The sequence below is a fragment of the Pelophylax lessonae genome, assembly GCF_965119305.1.
Source record: "Pelophylax lessonae genome assembly, chromosome: 1".
Taxonomy (NCBI): Eukaryota; Metazoa; Chordata; class Amphibia; order Anura; family Ranidae; genus Pelophylax; species Pelophylax lessonae.
This window is the reverse complement of record NC_138768.1, coordinates 534,277,717-534,297,172: the sequence shown is the minus strand read 5'-3', so window position 1 is coordinate 534,297,172 and position 19,456 is coordinate 534,277,717. Positions and strand designations below refer to the sequence as shown.

At 40.2% G+C, this 19,456-nt stretch overlaps 1 protein-coding gene across 2 annotated transcripts in view; it reads right to left on the bottom strand.

Moving 5' to 3' along the window:
* Positions 1–19,456, bottom strand: part of TMEM150C (transmembrane protein 150C) — a 370,732-nt gene that overhangs the window by 210,017 nt on the left and 141,259 nt on the right. The gene's annotated exons all lie outside the window — the stretch shown is intronic.

Below are 19,456 nucleotides of genomic sequence, written 5' to 3'. Positions count from 1 at the left end.
CTGTGCGTTTTTGGCTCTAATTCAGGTCCGAATTCAGGCAATAATTCTGACCCAATTCGCACCTGAAAAAGAGAACAGGGACGCACCAGACCCCCTGCTGTGATACACGGCCGCAGCTAGTGTGAGCCCGGCCTAAACCCAAATCACTAAAATTGCATTTTACAGTAACCTTCAGTCTTAGGGCTCTTTCACACGGTCCGCCTCCGTAGGCGGATCCGTGCTGCTCAGCGAGGATCGATCCGCGATCCCCTCTGAGCCGGCGGATGACAGCTCCGTCTCCGCTTGCAGTGCGGAGAAGGAGGTGTCATAGCCCCCGCTGCTCTCTATGGGGAATCGGATGAGAGCGGACCGCCTGTCCGCTCTCATCCGATCCAATCCCCAGGATGGATGGAAAATAGGGTTTCCATCCGTCCGGATTTCACAGACAGAATCGGATACGGATGGCAGTGGGTGTCAGCGGACATGTCTCCGCTGACATCCGCTGCTCCATAGGGCTGAATGGGGCATCCGATCAGATCCGCCTAAAAAACTGACAGGCAGATCTGATCGGACCGCCCGTGTGAAAGAGCCCTTATTAAGTTTCTTGTTCAGGCACTTCCTGTTATGGGGTGACAGCGCTTTGTCTGTGTCTCGGCATCTCACAATTCCTCTCCAGCGGTGTCACCCTGTGCTTTTAGTGGATGGTTAAAACACTTGTTTATTTTTTATTTTCTGTGTCCCTTTTTCTAAAATAAGTGGAAGGAAAAAAAGTTGCCCTCTAACCTCCTATTCTAGTTAAAACTGCAATAATTTTGGATTTCCCCTCATTTCTGTCTCTGCAATATTGTTTATCGGGACAAACAAAAAGGGGGAATATCCGTAATGTGGTCACAGACAGCAATGTAAACTTTATATAATCCTTCCTTACCCTATTTACATTTTTTAAAATTTTGGCTTTATATGCACTTTAAAGAAACATGCCAAGACATGCTAAGACCCTTTTCACACTAAATAGCGTGCGACTTTACCGCAATTTTTTTGCAGCAATTTTACTGCAATTTTGACTGGAGTTGAAGCAATGCCTATGTCTATGGACCTCAAAACACATTAAAATAAGCCCGAAGTAGTGCAGGAACTACTTTGAAGTCATTGTGACTTGAAGTCGCGCATATATGAATGGTACTCATTGGAAATCATGGAGTACGACTTAGAAAATAAATAAAGAGCCCTGCGAGCAACCTCCCTAAATAAATGATTAATTAATTAAATAAATGCTGCAAACACTTCACTTTTCATATAAGTGCAAAAACCTTAATGAATAAAATGGTGCTGCGCAAATCCTAATCGTATAAATTACTATGATATCAATAAACAATCCCTGATGAGAAATATATAAGTGTGAATATATAATAATAATAACTAATCAATATGAATGTGTAGAGGAATCAATAAATAAATCTCAAAAATCAATAGTGGAAAATGTGCAAATAGTGGTACAATTAAGATCAATATATTAATAATAAAGTGCAAAGCATAACGATATTATTAATAAAGTGCACAGTGTAAAAATATTAATTAAATTCAGTCCAAAAAACAGTCCAAATAATGTGCTGGTGGTAAACCAAAGAGGATTCAAACAAAGTGCTCAAGCCACCTCAAAGTGGCTGGTGTATCCCAGGAAGTGAGTGACCAGAGTGTCACAACCCAGCAACCACCGTGCACCCCCCTACGAGTGGGTGCTCACTTTAATGGAGATGTATAACAGCTTATATGCAGGGAATCATACACCGGAAATAGCAGAATAGCTCCACTCCGACAGCAGCAATACAATCAATGTGTAAACTCCACAGATCCACCGTTATATGCAAATGAGAGTAAACTGACAATAGTGCTGAAATCCTTCAAATAACTTTTATTTAAATAGAGCAAATAAACTCACATGTAAAGGTGCATCCATGCACCCTTAAGATAGCCCTTTGTACAAAACATGTACCGAGGAGAATGCCGTGGTGGTATAGTGGGAGAAACCTTAGCTGACCGATCCGTTCGTACGGCAGCCCGACAGTCTCGTAACCTAACCCGAAGCATTCCGTCCGTCCTTGCCCTTCCACGACTTTGCAGTCCCAAGTCGCAGGACAAGACGGACAAGTGTGAAAGGGGCCTAAGTTGATATTCTGCAATTACACTTCCTATTGACTGGAAACATTTAAAGCGTAACTCCATTTTTGCTGAGAAAATTAAAAACATTCCCCTCTGGGTGATCTCTGTACATTACAAGGATTATAAACAACCTTTGTTGCAGATTCCTACCAATTGTTATTCTGAAGAAAACCCTCTGTGTTTCTCTGTGCCCATGTGGGGAATTGAGTCTAATGGGAGTGGTTTTATAATTATCAATCAGCTGTTCACCTGCAGAGCACTAATGAGGAAATCTGCTGGTCCTGCATCCCTTTAGACGTGTTCCTATTGGGAGTATCTAACCAAAAATGACATTTTTATTGCAGGGGATACTAGAAATATGACTTGTATCTTAGTGCAGACTTCTGGGAAAATTGGTGAGCCAATCACACAAGCAGGAAATTATGTTTCTGGGGTGTGGTCAGTATACATTCTGTGTACAGAAAAACTCCAGGTAGTCATATTGTATTGCATTTTAAGAAAATTACAGAGTTCCAGATTGAAAAGGAAAGGTCATTTTTAATAACATTCAATTACAATATGATTTGTGTCGCAATTGCAAATGCTATATTATTTTTTTCTTTATTTGCTATTTATTTTCCCCAGGAAAGTGGAGTTACCCTTTAAGTTTCATTTAAGCTTACCCATTTTTTTATCATGCTTTTTAAACACATGAGAAACAGATTAGGAACAAAATAAACTAAACATGTATGGTTAGCGTATAGGACAGCAGTAACAGTACCTCTACTATCAATGGTGTATCAAGACATTGTTGACAGCTTAAAAAAAACAGTCCATATGGTTGCTATTGGGATTGAAAAATGAAGACTGCTCATTGTGTGGGAACCCACTCCCCATTCTAGCTAGGAGAAATTCCCGTAATCCCAGACTCTTCACTCTGCACATTGCTCATGCTTTTCTCTCTGTAGCTGTATGGACTATATCCAGTATTTATTTCCCGTAATCTGCAGCATACAACAAATAATGTGAATATTTGCAAGGTGACATCGCCTGGTAGAGCTTCAAGTTTACCAGAACTGTGTTTAACAGTTAAAACTTTGCAACACCCATGTGAGTACTTTAAAACTGGATTAGCCTCTGCAATGCGGGCGGATTGATGAGCTACAGGAGGTTTGCAGCGAACCGGAAGGTTTTACCCCCTTAATGAGCAGGCCAGTTTTTGCGATTCGGCCCTGCATTACTTTAACGGATAACTGCGCGGTCGTGCGACGCTGTAGCCAAAAAAAATCAATTTCCTTTCTTTTTCCCACAAATAGAGCATTCTTTTGGTTTTTGATCACCTCTGCGGTTTTAATTTTTTTATAAACAAAAAACGAGCGACAATCCTGAAAAAAAAAAAAAAACAAACAAAAAAAAAACACAATATTTTTTACTTTATGCTAAAAAACATATCGAATAAAAAAAAAATCAAATTATTTCATTAATTTTAGGCCAATATGTATTCTGCCACATATTTTTGGTATAGAAAATCCCAATAAGTGTATATTGATTGGTTTGCGCAAAAGATATTTCGTCTACAAACTAGGGAATAGCTTTATGTCATTTTTATTTATTTATTATTTATTTATTTATTTTTATAGTAATGGTGGCGATAAGTGATTTTTAGCAGGACTGCAACATTGCAGTGGACAGATCGGACATCTAACTGACACTTTTGAGGGGACCAGTGACATTACTACAGTAATCGGTGCATAAAATTTGCACTGTTACTGTACTAATGACACTGGCAGGGAGGGGGTTAACAAAGGGTTAAGTGTGCTCCTAGGGAGGGGTTTCTAAAGCTGGATACACACTATACAACTTTTTTTGTTTGATTTCCTTTAGATTCAAGCCCTGTACACATGCACAGATTGTTGGCCGTAAATTGTCGGCCAACGTCCGATCGGCCGATTGTAAGCTTGTTAGTATGATGCTTCCGACAACCAACTGCCACTTTTCGGCCGAAAAAAATCTGGTGTGCATGCTATAAAATTTTTGTTGGCCAACAACAGAACGGCCGATTGTTCCTCAGTCAGTACAGATTTCGGCAGACAAAAATCTGATGAGCAAGACTGGGCATGCTCAGAGAAGAAAAAACACAGGGAAAGTCAACCAGAACATGACATCACTTCTGAAGTTGGTTTTTGTTAGCCAACAAAAGTCCAGTGCAAGTCTAGAGCACATTTCAACCAACAAACAACACTGGGCAAAAGACGGCCGATCGGTCGGCCAACAATCTGTGCGTGTGTACAGGGCTTTACCTTCAACTATGTAGTGCAAGGGCCTTCCTGATTGCATTCAAATTGAAAGTGTTTAGGTTTGACCTCATATTATATGGTTTTGGTAAATCTAAAGGAAAAAATCTAAGGAGAATTGTATAGTGTGTATCCAGCTTAACTATGTGGGGGATGTAGTCAATAGATGAACACAGAGATCCGTGTTCCTAAATAGTAGGAACACAGGATCCCTGTGTTCATCTGTGACAGAATGGGGGTCTGCCTTGTTTACATAGGCAGCAGACCGCTCTTCTGTCTCCATGGGGAATGATCGTGGGTGGCCGGAGGACATCGCGTCCGCCGGACCTGCTGATTGGCTTACCTTTTGGCCAATCGGCATGTGTGCGTGCCTCCACTGTCTATTACACAAAGCGATGTACAGGTACGTCTTTTCATGTAATAGAGCCAACCTGCCACAGGATAAATATGGTGGCTGGTTGGCAAGTGGTTAAATGGTATGAATAGCACAGGGGGAGCATACTGGCATCCACACACCTCATCTCTTAGCTAATATTGTCCATTGTCCTCCACATTGTGATAATATTGAGTCAGTACATATCTTTTCACATGTGTCTGCCCCAATATATTTGAAAATATCAGGATCACTGTATACATACCCTGCATAGTCATTTTTGCATTGGAATGTGTTTTTTTTTTCTTCCTAGGAACCAAAATTAGGTCAGGATTAGGATTTCATGGGAAAAGAAAAATTAAAAAGAAAATGGGGGGAGTTGTTGCAAGGTTTCCAGGAAAGATAACAGAGAATTTCTTCATGCATTTGGCACTAATATAGTACCTTACTCACAAGATGTGAAATTTAGGAATTTTGATTACCCCTGCAGTAATTACTGATAGCTGCATAGATTTGGCAGTAAAGTGTAATCTTTACAATTCGTTTCCAACACTGCTCAAACAGAAATCCATTCAAAGCCGCAATTGATTATGGATTTCTAATGAAAATCACATCCAGGATAACTTGTATCATCTAGCCGCAATTGATTATGGATTTCTAATGAAAATCACATCCAGGATAACTTGTATCATCTAGCCGCAATTGATTATGGATTTCTAATGAAAATCACATCCAGGATAACTTGTATCATCTAGACCAGCCTTTTTCAACCAGTGTGCCAGGCACCCTGGGGTGCCATGAGGTTTCTTCAGGGGTGCCTTGGCAAAATTGCTAAGAATTGCCCAAAAATTGTTTTAAAAAAAAGGTTTTCATTGTGCACAATTACAACCTTGTAACTACCGGTGTCCTAACGACCATTGGCATAATCAGTTGATAAGGAGGATGTCAGTTGCCTGTATAGTATCCTTGTTTGACCCTCCCTTGCCCCTCACATTACCTGAATGATAGAGAAAAACTGAGGGAGAAGAGAAACATTGGAATACTAGTCAGTACCAGTTTACAAAAGTGTATTTGCTTTGGAAGAGTAAATCACCTCTAACTTTGGGTGTCCTTGGACTTGTGGATGTTGCTGCATTATGTAGGACTATTAGAAAAGTTTTTACATTTTAGAATGGGGCACATTGAGACTGTCCATAATTTTTAAAGGGTGCCTTGACTGAAAATAAGGTTGAGAAACACTGGTCTAGACCATTGCTTGTTTGCAGCATTTATTCCCCAACCATTGAAGAGACAAGAACTCACTGCTCAAGGTGGTGTAATTGCCTGATGACTCACACCGGTGCATGCCCCGGCAGTTAAAGTAACGCAGTGCCGAATCGCAAGGTAGGGCCTGGTTTATTGAGCAGCCAAATCCTCCGGTCTTAAAGTAGTTAAAGTAGGAGAACAGTAACGTAATATTCAACCTGTTTGGACGTACAACTGTAGTCTACAGTAAAGTTCACTTTAACAGGCATCACCAATTGTGTGAGCATCACCTTATTAAATAGTGCCAGAAAAGATCCTGTAAACGTAATGATGAGGAAGACAGGGGGGAGTGTGAAATGGATGAACAGTCTAGGGGAGATTTACTAAAAGTAGTGCAAAACTGGTGCAAAACTGTAAACTGGTTTGGGGGCAATTTGAAGGACATCTGTGCGGGTTCATGCACAGATCTCTATTGAAATTGCCCCCGAAGTCACCAAAAGTAGTGCAGAAAAAAATATTTTTGGAAATCAGTGCGGCGCCGTAAAGTCGGCATCACAGCAACTGGGACAGTGCCGTTTCCGGCAATAGGCTGCGATTTGGCATGTTATATATTGTTCTGTCACGCACTGCTCTTTTAAGGTCTATCCATAGATTTATGTTGAGGTCAGGAGATTGTGAAGGCCATGGCAAAACCTTCAGTTTACGCCTCTTGATGTATTCCTTCGTGGATTTCGAGGTGTGTTTAGGATCATTATCCATTTGTAGAAGCCATCCTCTCTTTAACTTCAGCTTTTTCACAGATGGAATCAAGTTACCATCCAAAATTTGCTGAAATTTTATTGAATCCATTTTTCCTTCTACTCGTGAGATGTTCCCTGTGCCACTGGCTGCAATACAACCCCAAAGCATGATTGATCCACCCCCATGCTTACCAGTTGGACAGAGGTTCTTTTCTCATTCCGGCCAAAAAGTTACATTTTAACCTCATCGGTCCACAGAACTTGTTTCCAAAATGCATCAGGCTTGTCTATATGTTCATTTGCAAAGTTCAAACGCTGATTTTTGTGGTGAGGACATAGAAGAGGTTTTCTTCATATGCTCTTCCATGAACACCATATTTGTACAAGTATCTCTTTATAGTGGAATAGTGTACCACAACTCCAGTGTCTACCAGATCTTTCTGGAGGGATCGTGCAGTCAAACGTGAGTTTTGAATTGTTTTTCTCACAATCCTGCGAGCTGTTCTGTCTGATATTTTTCTTGGTGTTCCAGATCTTGCTTTAACTTCCACTGTTCCTGATGACTGCCATTTCTTAATTACATTCCGAACAGAGGATATTGACATCTGAAAACACTTTGCTATCTTCTTATAGCCTTCTCCAGCTTTGTGAGCGTCAACTATTTTCAGTTTCAGTTTTCTAGACAACTGCATAGAAGATCCCATGGTGCTGATTGTTGGGCCAAGGTCAGATGAGTCTGGGCATTTAAAACCTTTGAGAGTGACATCACCTGGTCTTCCCAGACGATGATTGAGAACAATCCATGACACTGGCAGGTCTCAGCCTTGCAAAGGGGGCAGTGCATGCTATAAATTCTGCAGGGTGCCCAAACTTTTGTAGACGCCATTTTTTGTTTTCTGTCATTTTGAAAGTGTCAATGATGGAAATAAAATCTAACTTTTGTTGACATATTATAAGAAAGTCTAATCTGTAATTTGATGTCTTTTGGAGATTTTTCCTTGCCTTCTTTATGCACATTAATACACATTTTTACCTGGGGTGCCCAAACTTTCGATCCCCACTGTATAAAGAAAATATTCAAATTCAATACCTTGCCGTTCTGCCTTTATATCAAAAAATGCATGGAACTTCTCAAAGCTTCCATGGATTTTGTCTCCAGACAAAATCACTCAATTTCATCGGGGAAATGTTATTAATTTATAATATTATACAACGTATCCCTGCCAGAGATGGCTTTTGTGATAGAAATCTTTTTATCTCTCATATTATTCAGGACCCTTCAATACACGTTGGCCTTGATTTTGTTTATTTTTGCTGAGACAGAGCTTTCCTGCATGCAAAAGTTTTAAATCCTTTCAAATATGTATTTTTACACTAACTTCTAGTGCCTTGTGGCTGCAGTTAATTATCCATGTTTATGTTACTATGGGCCAAATGTATGACAATAGCCTGAAAGCAGAATGTCTGAAGAGCCTATACAAATCATTCCGCTTTCACACGCCATACTAGAAAACTGACAGTCGACCAAGTTGAAAGGTGAACAACAGGCAGTTAAAAATACACAAATTAATGGTACTCTGTATTTTTTAACCACTTTACCTCTGGAAGATTTTAACCCCCCTAATGACCTGGCCATTTTTTGCTATTTAGCACTGCGCTAACTTGTAATTGTGCAGTCATGCAATGCTGTACCCAAATGAAATTTAGATCATTTTTTTTTCACACAAATAGAGCTTTCTTTTAGGCTCGGTTTCCACTAGTGCGACTTGCGGTGCGACTTGACACATGTCAAGTCGCACAGCAAGTCAAAACCCATTGTTTTCAATGGGGCACGTTTCCACTGCCGCGGCTTCAGTTGCCGCGACCTCAAAAGTAAATCGTGTACTACTTTTGAGCGCGACTTCCCTCTATATATGAGGGACAAGTCTAACTGAAGCCGCGGTTTACTTTTGCTACGAAGTCGTGCTAGAAGTAGCACGACTTCGTAGCCGCACTAGTGGAAACCGAGGCTTAGTGGTATTTGATCACCAGTGTTTTTTTTTTTTTTTTTAATTTTCTATTATATAAATAAAAAAAAGATTAACAATCTTGAAAAAAAACACAGTATTTTTTACTCTCTGCTATAAAACATATGCAATAAAAAAAATACATTTCTTCAAATTTGCCAAAATGTATTCTGCTACATGTCTGATAAAAAAAAAATTCCAATAAGTGTGTATTGATTGGTTTGCGTGAAAGTTATAGTGTCTACAAATGATGGCTTATACACTGGCCAAAAAAAAAGTCGCCACCTGGAATTAACTAAGCAACTAACTAAACTAAGCATGCAGTAGCGATTGGTTAGTTAGGGTACTGCATGTGCCCAAGGAATGAGGTCAGCTGACTACCTGAATATACTGAATGACCAGGGTATTCCATCAATGGGTTTTTTCTTCCCTGATGGCACGGGCATATTCCAAGATGACAATGCCAGGATCCATTGGGCTCAGATTGTGAAAGAGTTATTCAGGGAGCATAGGACATCATTTTCACACATGGATTGGCCACCACAGAGTCCAGAACTTAACCCCATTGAGAATCTTTGGGATGTGCTGGAGAGGGCTTTGCACAGTGGTCCGACTTTCCCATCATCAATACAAGATCTTTGTAAAAAATGAATGCAACACTGGACGGAAATGAAACTTGTGACATTGCAGAAGCTTATCAAAACAATGCCACAGCGAATGTGTGTCATAATCAAAGCCAACTAAATATTAGCGTGTGTGGCCTTTTTTTTTTGGTGGCAACCTTTTTATTTGGCTGGGCAATGTATATTGGAATTTTTGGGTTTATTTATTTATTTTTATACTACTAACGGCAGAGATCAGTGAATTATAATGGGACTGCGATAGTATGGCGGGAAATCTGACACTAACTGACACTTGGGGGGGGGGGGGGGTTACCGACTAACTGTCACCGACATTGACCAGTGCCCCTAATACATTGACCAGTGATAATATGTAGAGCGATCAAAGGGTTGACTTAACAAGTGTTAATGTGTGTAATGTGTGCTGATTTTTACTAAATATCTCTTTGTTTTTTATCCCTGCTTTGTTCCCTCTGTACAGAGTTCTGTGTTAATTGTCAACACAGGTCTCTGGGCTGTGGCTGGACACAGCCGATCGGCAGCTCCTGGCCATGAATCATTGGCCAGGATCTGCTGACAGATTCCTGCTTTGCACAGTGTGCACCCTAAACCCAGAAGCAGGCAGTGACGTACCAGTCCATTGCTATATCTGCACAGCCCACCTGCCCACAGTATATAGCAGGTTGGTGGTCCACAAACTGGTAAAACATGTTTTTTTTTTTTTTTTATTTTGTATTACAGTGTAAGTACCTACATTTGGCTTGTCATAACCCTCTTGCAATCTACTATACAGCAAAGCTTAGAATGGGGGGAAGGAGAAGCAGCAGAAGAAGCTAATCAGTTGTTCTGCAATGCATGGAGCATGCTGATAGGGAGATTACAAAGCAATGCGCTGAAAATCATTGGGTTTGCAGTAGCACAGGATGGAATGCAAAATCTGTTTTTGTAAAAACTCAGGGGACATGTCCCAAACATGCTGGCTGTGTTCTTTGTAAGGCCTCATGCACACTGGACATTTTTACAGCGGCTGTTTTTGGCGTCAGACCTTTTTTTTCTGCAGCCAGTAAACTCCCCAGCATCCTATGTTCCATCCACACATAGGCTGTTAGCGGCAATTTTTGGCAGGGGAGTTTTCTCCTGGAAAAAGAGACGATTTTCAGCTGTAAACTCTAATAAAAGCTTAAAAACACTGAAAAACATCAAAAACCGCTGAAAACCGCAGCTATTCAGAGTTTATCAACGCTTTTGTGCCATAAGATTTTGTTGGAGTATAGTTTTGCAAAAAAAAAAAGCTAAAAAAAGGCTACAGCTGAAAAAAGCTAAAAAACCGCTACTGCAAAAAAGCTGAAAAACTCCTTCTACAGCTACAGCTTTGATAACGTCCAGTGTGCATGAGGCCTAGTAATTTCCAATAAATTCTGAAAACAAAATTTACTCAAGGTGTATCCACTGTGCCCAAACAAGAGAGATGAGCTCATTGGTCTGCTGCATGTCATTTCACTGTCAGGGAAAAAATCAGTTATCCTGTCTTGGCAAATAAATTGGGGTACACGCTATAAGAAAATCGGGCGAATAATCGTCCAATTTTCCTCGTTTCGCAGCAAATTAGCCACTTTACCACCGGAGGATTTTGCTGTCCTACCTCCAGGCCACTTTTTTGCGATTCGGCACTGTGCGAATTTAACTGACAATTGCGCGGTCATGCAACGCCGTACCCAAACGAAATTTACGTCCTTTTTTTCCCACAAACAGAGCTTTCTTTTGGTGGTATTTGATCACCTCTGCACTTTTTATTTTTTGCGATATTAATAAAAAAAATGCAAAAAATTTGAAAAAATAACAATATTTTTCTACTTTGACAGTTAAAAAATATCCAATATATTCAATTTTTGTCATATATTTAGGCCAAAATGTATTTAGCTACATGTCTTTGACAAAAAAATTCTCAATGAGCGTATTTTTAACCGCTTTAAGACCGGAAGATTTTACCCCATTCCTGACCAGGCCATATTTTGCGATTCGGCACTGGGTTTTTTTAACGGACAATTGCGCGGTCGTGCGATGCTGTACCCAAATTAAATTGATGTCCTTTTCTTCCCCACACAGCTTTCTTTTGGTGGCATTTGATCACCTGTGTGATTTTTACTTTTTGCGCTATAAACAAAAAAAATAGCGACAATTTTGAAAATAATAACAATATTTTTAACATTTTTTTATATGAAATTACCCCCCAAAAAAATATAAAAATCAAAATGTTTTAACATTTTTAGGCCAATTGGTTTTCTGCTACATATTTTTGGTAAAAAAAAAAAAAAAAAAATCGCAATAAGCGTATTTTGATTGGTTTGCGCAAAAGTTATCGCAGATACTAACTGCGGGGAAATTTATGTAATTTTTATTGTTTTTTTTTTTAAAACTAGTAATGGCGGTGATCTGCGATTTTTTTGCGGGACTGCGACATTGCGGCGGACAGATCGGACCCTTGACTGACATTTTTGACACTTTTGGGGGTACCAGTGACATTACTACAGTAATCAGTGCTATAAATATGCACTGTTACTGTAAAAATTACACTGGCAGGGAAAGGGTTAACTTTTATTGGTAATCAAGGGGTTAATGTATGCCTGGTGCTTACTAACGTGTGTGGGGGGAGGGGACTGTGTGACACAGGCACAGATCGCAGGTTCAGCTATGCTGAATCCTGCAATCTGTCCCTGCCTGTCACTTAGGAGATCTGCCCGCTTTGTTTACACAAGCGGGCAGATTTCCACACTCGATCCCCGACGATCGGGGAAGAGCAGCGGTGATCACCGCCGCTCTCCCCTGGCCCGACTCCCGCTGTGACTGAATACAGCGAGAGCGAGCCTCCGCCGCCCACAAGGGGAGGAGTCCAGCGACATAGGTCTACATCGCTGGACGATATCGAGCCACTTTGCCGCAGTAGGCACAACGTGACCGGTCGGCAAGTGGTTAAATCCGATGAACAAACATTTGTAAATTTTTTTGTCGTCTTTGGTTTCTGATCATGCGTAGTCTTTCTTTTCTGATTTTTCTTGTACAAAACTTGTACGAAAACGGTACACATTAAATGAAAATCATTTTTTCTGTTCCCGTACAAGAAAAATGTTGACGTTTGTCCCATCAAGAATTTTCGTATACACTATACAAAAATCCTACCAAAATTCTTTTTGACGAAAATTCTTATCCAATTTTCTTAGAGTGTTTACGTGCCTTAAGGCCGTGCCTTGGGGCAGAACTGTGAAAATCCCAGGACTGGATTGGCAGGAATACAAATACTTTGGCAGACAAAAACGCTTGCTCATCTGTTTTTTTTTTTTTTTTCATTTTTTTGTCTGCTTTTAGATTTTCATCTGACAAATTTTATACATTAGACACTTATATACTTCACACTCATATGTGGAATTTAATTTAGCAGCAGTAATAAGGAAAGTCTTTGCATATTTACTGGCGTCTGCAAAATATGGCACTCGGTGTTCATTCGTAGGTGACAAAATCCACTGTAGCAATAAACATAAAATACAGGATAGCAGTCATTTCTTGGAAAATCAAGATAAATGAAGGGTTCTGTCTTGTAAAGCCAAGCAATTTCAACAGTAAATTGAAGTAAAGTAAAATGTTTTTATTTTGTAAAAAGATGCCTTCTTTATATTTTCAGATGGTCAGGATCTGTTCCGGGAAACCAGTACTGAGAGAACTTAGAGACCGCCATTGCTTGTGGAATTTAGGCCCATCCCACATGGGAGGATTGGACTGGGGGGGGCCCTGGGCCAATACAAATATTACTGGTCTGGAGGCCCAGAGTGGAGATCCTCCCCAGCAGACTTCAGCCAGAGTGGGGCTCCTGGGCATTGTATAGTAATGCTGTTCGGCTCCCCTACAATCACAGCACTTGGTAGACGGAGGTCCTTCAACATTGACTTCTCTTCTAAGTCTGAGATGCTGTTGAACAGAATGTGGATTGCTAGCAAACTCATTTGTTAACCACTTGCGTGCGCCCCCATGGGCAGCTGACTCACAAGGCCGGCAGCCACGATTGCCGGGCACCTGCGATCGCTCCCCGTGGAGAGAGAACAGTGGTCTGCTGTTGTAAAAACAGCAGACCGCCGTTCTCTCAGGAATCAGCACAGAGCACCTGTGATCCCCCTATTTGGGATCACAGGTCTCTGTGTTGATTCCACAAGCCCACCCCCACCCACAGTAAGAAAACACCCCCTAGGCATACCCTTAACAGGAATCATGTGTTCCTACTATTTAGGAACACAGGTCTCCGTGTTCATCTATTGAGTCCCTCCCACACACAGTTAGAAAGCACTCCCTAGGAGCACACTTAACCCTTTGATTGCCCCTGGGTTAACCCCTTCCCTGCCAGTGTCATTAGTATAGTAACAGTGTATATTTTTAGCACTGATTACTGTAGTAGTGTCACTGGTCTCCCAAAATAGTCAAAAATGTCAGTTAGGGGTCCAATCTGTCCACTGCAATGTCGCAGTCCCACTAAAAATTGCTGATCGCCGCCATCACTAATAAAAACAAATAAAAAGATAAATAAATAAAAATGAAATAAATAATTTCCCTAGTTTGTAGACTTGATAAGTTTTGTGCAAACCAATCAAAATACACATATTGGGATTTTTGTTTTACCAAAAATATGTAGCAGAATACAAATTGGCCTAAAAGGATGAAAAAATTTGATTTTTTAATTTTTTTATTGGGAATGTTATATAGCAGAATGTGGAAAATATCACATAAAAAAGTGTAACGGGGGGTCAGATTTGTCCGCTGCAATGTCGCAGTCCTAATAAAAAAATCGCTGATCGCCATCATTACTAATAATAAAATAAAAAAAATAAAAAGTCCATAAATCTATCCCGTAGTTTGTAAACACTATACCATTTGCGCAAATCCATTATTATACACTTTTTGGATTTATTTTTTATCAAAAATATGCAGCAGAATACAAATTGGCCTAAACTGATATAAAAAATAGATTTTTAAAAATTTTTTACTGGGAATGTTTTATAGCAGAAAGCAGAAAATATTGGTGTCTTTTCAAAATTGTCGCTCTTTTTTGTTTATAGCGTAAAAAACAAAAACTGCAGAGGTGATCAAATACCACCAAAAGAAAGCTCTGTTTGTGGGGAAAAAGAGACATCTATTGTATTTGGGTACAGCATCACACGACCGCACAATTGTCAGTTAAAGTAACGCAGTGCTGATTCGCGAAAAATGGCCTGGTCATTAAGGGGGTAAAACCTTCCGGTCCAGAACTGGATAAAAGAAGATGAATGATGAGTACCATTTGTAAAGATGATGTGGTTAAAGAAAATCGAAAGGACATTTTATTCACTTGACCTCCAAAAGATTTACCCCCCCTTTCATGATCAGGCTACTTTTTGCGATACAGCACTACGTTATTTTAACTGACAATTGCATGGTCGTGCGATTCTGTACCCAAATAGAATTCATGTCATTTTTATCCCCCACTCCACCCCAAATAAAGCTTTCTTTTGGTGGTATTTGATCACCACTGCGGTTTTTATCTTTTGCCCTATTAACAAAAAAAGATTGACAGTTTTGGGGGGAAAAAACAATATTTTTTACTTTCTGCTATCAAACATATCCAATGAAAACATTTAAAAAAATAGAATTTCTTCATAAATTTAGGCCAATATATATTCTGCTACATATTTTTGGTAAAGCAAAATCCCAATATAACATTTGCTATAACGAATGTTATAGCGTCTAAGAACTATTGAATATATTTATGGAGTTTTTATTTATATATTTATTTTTTATACTAGTAATAGCAGCGACCAGTGACTTAAAGTGGGAATGCAATATTGCAGCGGACAATTGGACACCAACTGACACTTTTGAGGCTTTGCAGGAAGCAGTGACACTAATACAGTGATTATTATATGCACTGTCACTGTACTAATGACACTGGCTAGGAAGGGATTAAACATCTAGGGTGATCAAAGGGTTAAAGTTTTTGTTACCCCCACTATTTCATATTCCTAATATGTGCCTGCTTTACCATGTACTTGTATGAAAAAGTCTCCTGTTCTCTTTGTATTGCTTCCTTGGTGTTCCTGCCAGTCCCTCTGCTTTTCTATTAAAAACTGACCACACTAAGCACTGCAGGAGAGCACACCATGGTCATTTCACTAACTGTTCTGGGGAACCGAGCCTCCTCCAATGATCACACTTGTTTTTTCATGCCCCCACTGCACAGCCTGTCACTGGAAAGCTCAGTGTGCTGCTGCTTCTCCTCCCCCAGCTATTATGCAGCTGAGAAAATAGGGAATGTGATCACTTATAAAAAAAGGGAAAAAAGGTATTTATAATTTTTTTTTTCATCTATACACAAATGTTTTGCCTTTCATTTCTATTTTAAACTGAATGGGCTGTTTTACAAGGTGATCATTTAATCACTTCATCTGTGTGCCTAGCCAGTGTTTGGGTTTACTATGTGTGCTCCTGTTACTAGGGGAAGATATGCATTTTTTCTGCTTTGCAGGAACACAAAATCCATCCCTTCCCCTCTGTCAGAACGGAACTCTTCCTTTGTTTACATAGGCTGAGCTCTGTTCAGAGTCTCTGCCTGATGATTGGTGCGTACACTGAGTGCCCGACACCCGCAGATCGGCTTCTGCTGTGAATATTAACAGCAGAAGCGGCCTGCTGGTGGGGCGTGCACCCCCTGCAGGTGGAAGTAAAGGATCACCTATATAGACACGTGATCCTGTGCAGGGCTGCCACACTGTAGCAGTAAAACTGATATAGGGCAGTCAGCAAGTGGTTAAAGAAGCCCTAAATTCAGTTACTATGAGTGTGATGCCCAAGCCTCAAGGCAAACAAAAAACTTCCTTTACTTTTCCTGACTGACCTTAATTCTCCTACATTTGTGTCTCACATGCTTCCCCTTTCAGACACTGCAGCTCAAAATGGGGGGGTATTTAGCATCAGTGGGCAGTGCTGTGGATCCAAAAAGCAGTGGGCAGAACTAGGTACAAGATACAACCAAGCAGATTTAGCAGTGACAATGCTGATAGCTACGCCCCCTGCAACATGTTCTCATCCCACTGTAATGAAAAGCAGGCACTGCTTACATGAGAGTGGCAACTATACTCCTAATTAATGAGCAGTGCAGCATAGTTGCCACACCATCTTGAGCAAGGAAATCAAAACTACGGCCCTTTAGCTGTTGCGGAACGACACATCCCATGAGCCATTGTAAAACTCTGACATTCACAGATATGACTAGGCATGATGGGTTTTGTAGTTCCTGAACAACTGCAGGGCCATAGTTTGGAGACCCCTGATCTAGAGCAACTACATTAGGTAGACTTCACTGGCAGAATCAACAGGTATTTGTGGGACTTTGTAGTGAACAGTGAAAGAAAACTGTAAGGGCTTTTTTACACCCACGTTGCGGTCTAAAGAGTGATCCACAGTGATCTGTTTTTCAGAGAGAGATGCAGGTGGACTCATGGTTGTGGATCAGTTAACTTGAATGGGTCACAGTCAGCAGCACTACTGTTTGACTAATGCGACGAGGGAGGATCATTTTAATGTGCCCAACCCTGTTCGGCTGCCTTTGCAGCTTAAGCGGGCAGCTGAACCGCCTATGTTTACCAGTCCCTAACTGCAAGTGTAAAAAGCCTAAGAGTAGATGAAAAATGTAGTGTTGTGGCACATATATTTTCATTAGGAACCCAAAGGTCTGCTATAATTTAGGAGATTCCATAACAGAGCAGTAATCTTCTGCTTATAAAATGCATCTTAGGCCCCTTTCCCACTTGTGTGACCTAAAAATCGTGCTATTTTGCCTGGACTTGAAGCAATGCCTATAAGGTCTATGGACATCAAAATGCATTAAAATTGGCCCAAAGTAATGCAAGGACTACTTTGAAGTCGTTGCGACTTGAAGTCGTACAGATATAAACGGTACTCATTGGAAATCATGAAGCACGACTTGTCATACAAATTTGCAGTCCCAAATCGCAGGACAAGTCGCTAAGTGTGAAAGAGGCATTAATCTATAAATCGTCCCTTACAATCTTCTGTTTTCAGCATTAGCTTGAGAAAAATTGTGTTACAAAAAGTATTGCAGCCAGACAATTTATATGTTGAGATATTGGTCAGCTATAGCAGTCCCAGTATATTTCTCAGTACAGTTTTTCTTGAAATAAATGCACTGCATGTATAGTCCTTTTGAATAATTTATATAAAGTATCCAGACATAGCTATCGCCATAGAGCAATGCTCAGAGCTCTATCCAGCAGAAGAGTTGGAGATATAAAGGAAAGCTGTACTAAGAGAAATATAAAGGCAGATCTCCTACTGAAAATTACCTGGGCACCATGCACTTCAAAATACCTTCTGAGTCTCTACATTTATTGGCAGGATCAACAGGTGAAAATAAAGGAAAAAGCTTAAAAAGTGGTAGGCTAAACCATAAAAGATTTTTGTTTTTGGGATTCAGGGCCAGCTCACACCACATGCAGTCCAGTGGGTTTTTTTCTGCATCAAAAACACATGGAAATTAGGCTATATGGTTTCCAATGGCATAGTTCACACCAGTGTGGTCAGATTCAGTGCGTAAAAAAAAAAGAATAGAACATGCTGCATTTTTCCTGCACTGGACTGTACTGAAACCCATTAAAAACGCATCAAAAACCCACCGGAATGCATCAAAAACACACCAGACCCAGTACAGTGAAAAAACAGCAATAAAGAAGAAAAAAGCATCTGAAATGCATCCGGAAATGCATCAAAAACCCACTGGAACGCATCAAAAACATGTTTAAAATGCGCATGCAGAAATGCATCCGGAACGGATCTAGAGTGCGTTTCTGTGATGTGAACCAGCCCTTATACCACTAGATATACTGTGGCAGGGTGGCCCTCCTGCGCGAAATCACATACCTGTACGTGATTTTGTGCACAGGGTCTGGGGCACACGTGCCACCAGCGACCCGCCCCCGCTGTGATTGGACACAGCGGGTACCAATCAGCAGGTCCGGGGGATGCGATGTCGGTCGGGACCCGCTGATCATTCACAGGAGAGGCAGAATCCTGGTCTGCCTATGTAAACTAGGCAGATCACCGTTCTGAGAGGAAGATGGAAATATTGTGTTTCTGCTAAATAGAAACACGGATCTCTGTCTTTCTCCAGTTAAGCCACCACACAGTTAGAAAGCACTCCCTAGGAGCACACTTGACTCATTGATCGCCCCTGATGTTAACCCCTTCCCTGCCAGTGTCATTAGTACATTAAGAGTGCATTTTTTTTTAAGCACTGATCACTGTATTAGTGTCAATGGTTCCCAAAAAAGTGTCAAAATTTCAGTGTCCAATTTGTCAGCCACAATGTCAAAGTCCCGCAAAAAATTCCTGATCGCCGCCATAACTAGTAAAAAAGATAAATAAAAATTGCATAAAAATATCCTATAGCTTGTAGACGCTATAACGTTTGTGCAAACCAATCAATATACACATATTAGGATTTTTATTACCAACAATATGTAGCAGAATACATATTGGCCTAAACTGATGAATACATTCGTTTTTTTACATTTTGTTATTGGGAATGTTTTATAACATAAAGTAAAAAATATTGTATTTTTTTTTTTTTCAAAATTGTCGGCCTTTTTTTGTTTATGGCGCAAAAAATGAAAAAAAAAACGCATAGGTGATTAAATACCACCAATAGAAAGCTCTATTTGTGGGGAAAAAAGGACATCAATTTTATTTGGGTACAGCATCGCACAACCACGCAACTGTCAGTTAAAGTTACGCAGTGCCGTATCGCAAAGAATGGCATGGTCATGAGGGGGGGGGGGGGTAAACTTTCTGGGGCTTAAGTGGTTAAGCATGCCAATCTGTCATAGCAAATTATAAATGTAATAACGAAAAAAAAAAAAACATATTAACATATCTTAGACTCTTGCCATCAATTTAATTGCCTCTTCTGAGCTTGTATTTCACAGAAAATTGCTCTATTCAATAAGCTATGTCGAGTATGACTAAAGCC